This window comes from Eptatretus burgeri, unplaced genomic scaffold, assembly GCF_056783735.1.
Source record: "Eptatretus burgeri isolate ZD-2024b unplaced genomic scaffold, Ebu_testis_v1 Ebu_testis_scaffold_32, whole genome shotgun sequence".
Taxonomy (NCBI): Eukaryota; Metazoa; Chordata; class Myxini; order Myxiniformes; family Myxinidae; genus Eptatretus; species Eptatretus burgeri.
The window spans coordinates 249803-255802 of record NW_028221982.1 but is presented as its reverse complement, the minus strand read 5'-3'; the positions used below and the strand labels follow the sequence as shown (position 1 = coordinate 255802).

The following is a 6000-nucleotide window of genomic DNA, read 5'->3' as shown; positions in this document are numbered from 1 at the left end:
TAGGCCTATACTAATGATCTATTCTTGTTTGCAGGCTACAATGGATCCCATGATTAGTTTGAAGAGGCCGTCACCTGTAGACGACAGCCTGTGCATTTTTTTTGCCAAACGCATAAAGCCAGAAAAAAACCTGAGTGAAGCAAACTGAACATGTACTCACAACACTCAGGAATGCAGCCTGTAGCAGAAAGCAGTTTGTGACTCCAAAAATATAGACTTAAATGATCGCCTTGAGAATGCATTAGATTCTACCACAGCCGTATCTCTTGTGTGGCACAGAATGTGCTCTGGCTCCACTTCACGGACAAGAGTGGGAAATAGAACGTCTTCAGAGGACTCAGACAGAGTATTCAACAGAGGGAACAGGTTGCAGTTCAGGGTGTTCCAGGTGGTAACAGGTGTCCATTGCGAAAACGTGTGCAGCCAGTCAACTGGAGCCTTTGCATTTTCTGTCAAAACTGCAAATAAGAAGGCACGACTTGATCTCCGTCATGACTAAGCAAATGAGTGATCAAATAATTCAAGCCTCACATCTTGACTACAAAGTTGGCCTCTTCAACTGGCAGGAGTGATTGAAGCCAAATATCATCTGCCTTGTCTTAGTGCATTTAACAGGTCTACCTCCAAAACAAAGCAGGAGTCAGCAAATACCGACCTTGCTATGATATGGTTTTTAGAAGAGCTCCATCAATCAGCTGACAAAGGACATGTGATTCTTCTGGATGATGGCTGGAAAAAGGTATATGGAGCCTACTCAGGAATCTTCAACCATGATTCAGCCATCCTATCAAAGCAGAAGAGGAACATTCTAGGAAAAATTGCAGTCACAGCTCGGGGACATTTTCAAATTCTTTCAACCTCCTCACAGTTGTATATCAGAACGAAAAACCGTATTGATTCCCACTCTCAAGTACCAGCCAACAGCAGTTTCACAGATGAAAGCAGACACAGAGGAGAGTGAGGAAAAGTTAGCCTTTCCTAAATATGAGCCCCAGGATGACATTTTCCTTTCACTTGTTCATGGAGCCATGAAAGTCCGTGGAGACATGACGGAAACTCCAGGACACAAAGGGTTCTCTGTCAGTGAAGAATATGCCACAGCAAGCATTCCTAAGAGTTTATATATGCTCCCGAGACTGATTGTCGGTGGCCAGGCATCCCTTGAAGATGACAGCCCTGGGAACAATGAAGATCATGTCTGGAGCAGAGTTCTGAGTGTGACACAAGATCTTGTCTACTGCGTCAGTGGTGGCAAAAATGGACTCCAAAACATGTTGGTCTTGCAAGTACTCTTCATCAAGCTATGCAGTCAAAATACCTAGTACGATTGTTCAACAAGGCAGGGCATTGCCTGAGTTACGAACAGGTGTTGCAAGTCGACACTTCCTTGGCTGAGAGCACTCAAATCATTGGACAAAGCAACTGGTGTCATCATTCCACCAAACATTGAGGCAAATAAATTCATCCACGACACCTGTGATAACATTAACATCCTTGATGAAACACTTGATGGAAAGAATACCTTCCATGCAACTCAAATGGCAGCATGGTAACGAGGCCAAACAACGATGCTTCTCTCTTTAAAATCTCGAGCTATCCACAAGACATACTTTGATTGTGTCAAATGGCCCGGAGGAGCTGCATCCTGTCAGTATAACTCGTGGAAAATGCAAGCCAGTATTCACAGCACCCGTCGACGAAGCCTGCTTCAGCAAATCTGAGGAGGACAATGAGTATGCCACACAAGCAAAAGCTACAGACCTAGCTTTCTTTCTTGCGCAGTCAAAATTCAGAGATAAATCCTTCTTGGACACTATTCAATCACTCATTGCCATCAGAGGAACCAGAACAGACAGCAGTAGGATATTTGCCCTGTAATCCTTGCTCCCGCTCATGAGCTGGATACTTTGAATACCGCCGTGAAGAGATGCATGGCAATATCTTCACATTTTGGACAGGAACATACAGTACTCACAGCTCCATCAAGCACTGTACTGCAGACTTATGGAGTTAAAGTGGTCTGTTCCAGAATACCAGGATAAGTTAATACCGTTTCAGGTGGCCTCTTAATGTACCGATGAACTTCCTCAAGGCCATAGGAGATCATATGAATGGTTCCCGGACAAGCTGAAGTGTGGGTAGAGAGTGGACTGCTCGGGCAAGGCACTGTAGAACTTGTTCTGGCAGGAAAGGCATACAACAAAGCCATGAGGGCAATACAAACTGACTCCTTGCAAGCTCTGTGGCGTCTTCTGACGTTTCTTTCCTTTGTTGCAGAGGCGGACGAGGACTGCCATGCTTGCATTTCCAGGATGGCTTCGGATGACTCACTCCGCAGAAGATTCCAGAACTGGATAACATTTCTGGATCAGCAAAAGTTCAGGAAGCTCCTGGATGATTTTGTTGAGAGTAGATCTGATGATGTGAACTTCAGCTTCTGGTGGCAATATATGGACATGGTCGCTACACTTCTGCAATACACTCGGAGCTCAGCGTGATGGCATCTGGGATCTCCATCTTTACTCTTTCAGTCTGATGTTGCCCTACTTCAAGCGGTATGACCACTTGAACTATGCACGATGGGGTCCAGTGTATCTAGTGGAGATGCATCAGCTTCCAGAACCTGTTTTAACAGAGTTCCAAAGAGGCAATTTTGTAGTCAAGAGATCTAAGCTCACAATTTCAGCCAAGTAGACCCTGACCAGGCCATGGAATGGATAAATGGCACAGGCAAGAAAGGAGGTGGTATCATTGGTATCACCAAGACGACATCAGCTCTGTGAAGGTGGACACTCTCCTTTAACCTGAGATCTCACATAGCAGAACAAACCCATGGAATGTACAGTCTCCACCGTGGGAATACAGACCTCTCACAACGAAGCAACCAAATCAATGGAGAAAATGAGAGACACCATGATGACGAGAATTCTTTAGTTTCCCGCTTTCTTTCCAGGGATTCAGTGTGTTCTCATCTGTATCACATCCAGGTACGTTATGGCAAAAACCTTGTTACGAAAAAGTCCTAGCAATAGTCAATTCAAGAATCACTATTGCATGCCAAAGAGCTTGGACAAGAAGAAGTCAAGAAATTTGTTCAGGGACAGGTTGATCATGGCTGGAGCAATGTGATAAGCCACATGTTTCAATCCATGACCATCTGCACAGGAATAACGCCCAACATTTACCACTTTTATATGAAGTGGTTAAACACACAAAGGACAAAGACAAGAAAATTGTTCTGAAGACAGACAGGAATGTCCTTCGACGCCTAATTCACTGCCTATGAGGCAGGTCGGCCAGTTCATTGGCCATCTGTACTCAAACATGAGCTTCTTCCGGTCCCTGTATCCCCTTTGCCAAAATGAATGGTATACTACTTCACTGGAAACAAGTCGTTACTTGCTAACGTGATAACAGGAAAACATAGACTGTCCTGAGACAATTCAAATTCATGACACGCCAACTTGCCTTATCACTGATGGACAAGCATTGGTAGTAGCTCTTGGAAAGCCTGATGATGCTGTAACCTTTGGAGATCTGGCTGACATGTCTGCGGGTGGAAAACTGTGCTGAAAGCAGGTTTCAACTATCAAAGAATTGATATTGTGTTCGACAGATACGGGAAGAAACAATCAAGGATACAACCAAAACGCGGCGCAGTAAAGCAGCAGCACGGCCAATCAGACAGCTTGTGGAAGGTCGTGATGTACCTCTTCCAAAGAACTGGTCAAATTTTCTGAAAATAGCTGAAAATAAAGCAGATCTTGCAGATTTCTTGTCTGGAGGAACTGTGTTCGCAGGCACCTAAGGATAAAGAAACTGTAGTTGCTTTCGGGAGAGATTTTAGAGAGGAACTCGAGGTCAAGTCATCAAAAAAGGTACAACTGATTTTGGACACCTCTGAAATCCACACATGAAGAAGCGTACACAAGATTGGTGCTGCATGCCGTCCCATAGCCAGTTTAATACAGTTGTTTTGTCTTCCAGGGACACTGATGTTCTCCTGCTTCTGGTATCCCACTTTCGACGTATGCAATGCGAGCATCTCTGGATGAGCAAGTTGGGCACATCTAAGAAACGGTGGTACATACCCATTGATGCAGTTTTCAACAAACTACCAAGAGGCTCAGCGAGCATCCCTTCTTTTGCTAGCATATCACGCATTGACTGGGTGTGACACCACCTCCGACATCGCGAATCACACCAAACGATCATCATGGAAGGTCTTCGAAGAGCACCATGAATTGCTGAAGAACTTGGGCATTGGTGAACTTACAGAGGAAACCATCAAATCTTCAGAAACCTTTGTCTGCAGAATATACAATGTGTACACAACAGACTCTGTTGATGCAGCATGGCATTTATTGTTCTCCAAGACAGGGAAACCAGAAGCCATGGCCCCAACAATTGATGCGCTCCGTTTCCATTTGATGAGAGTACACTATCAAGCGATGATATGGAGAAATTCCCACTGCCCCACACCTGAGCTCCCTGCGCCCTCTGAAATGGGATGGAGGACTTGGGGAATCAGGACTGTAACCCATACTGTTGGCATTGAGTCCCATTCCAGACAGTTGCCTCGAGATGGTAGCCTGTGCATGTCGGAAACTATGCAAGACTCGATGCTGCACATGCGGGAATTCAGGATTATGATGCACATCAATGTGTGCATGCCAGCAACAGATTGATGATCAGACTCCTTGCATGAATACAATGTGATCTGCCTAAAAGATGTTAGGCATTCCTGAAAACTGTTTATGCTCACTGAAATTTGTTCACGTAGCAGCATGATAGAACTTTGTTTAGTTTTTATGATTACAGACGAGCAACTTTAACTTCTACATTTTATTAATAAACATCGGTAACCATGTAAACATTAATTAAAATGCTTCAAATGTGTCTTACTCATTTTTCTTGACCCGAAAACGTTGGTCGAGACATCTCATTTGTCAGGTTTGCATGCATCGTAACAAAGTTACAGCAGAAAATATTTTTTGGTAATGGCAGTAGCTAATAAGCATAATTATAGATTTTTGGCATGTTACGAATTTTATTAGCCTGTAGCTTTGATCTATTGCTTAAAGGACATTTCTAAGATGCGTACATGTGAACAATGTGCATTTATTTAAATGCTATAGTAGTGCCTGTCCCAAGGAAGTGCCCAAAATTGTCAATTTGGCAGCCATTTTGTTTATGCTAATTAGATGGTCAAAAACTTAAAATTCAGCTTGGGAACAGGGCGAGTCGAATTCAGGATAACTTAATTACGTTAAGTCATGTTCCCAACTTTTACTAAAATATGCTTCTCGGATGCACATTTCTCAGAAATACGTCTGGTCTACAGGAGCTTTACCCCATTTTCAGCAGCTTGTGTTTCGACAAACGAAGGTGGACCACAGTTGATTGGGAGGGTCAGCAATCGGGATAGTCACACCCCTGACATCCAACTCGACAGCCGCTCAAGGTAACCGTCCCAGTGGGCCTTCACTTTGGACTCCTCTGTTAAGAGCCCACCGCCCTCTGCTCTCACTGCAGTACACCGAGGGACGGGCATGGACGAATGCAATGTGCAAATTCACCTGTAAGCAGGACGAGAATCACTTGACAACAGGTGATGCTCTACCCCCTCAGATTCCTTGCACATAGGCCTCCTTGTCCACCTTTAGTGCACGTACAATTTTATGCCTCAGCTCCCTGAATAGCTCAGCTCTGCCATTCAGCCTGGCCCTGCGACTCTGGGCAATGGTATCCAGCATCCCTTGAGACAAAATTCTTTTTCGCCCTCCAGTGAGTTCCAAGACATCTTCCGGCAACATCAAGGACTGTGGTATTGAAGGCACTCCACAACTTTAGGATCCCCCAAAGCACCCAGACCCCCCAAATCTCCACTCAATTTGTTCGCAAACTCCTCAGCTACCCTCTCATCCTTGAGCTTGCCAACATCCAGCCTCGGCTGGGATGGTACCATTCTCCTGGATTTAAGCTGCAACTTCAGAGATG

The 6000-nt window shown here is 44.6% G+C and overlaps 1 pseudogene; it reads left to right on the top strand.

Moving 5' to 3' along the window:
• Positions 1-3906: 3906 nt before the first annotated feature.
• On the top strand, positions 3907-5209 carry LOC147007742 (uncharacterized; annotated as a pseudogene).
• Positions 5210-6000: the final 791 nt, after the last annotated feature.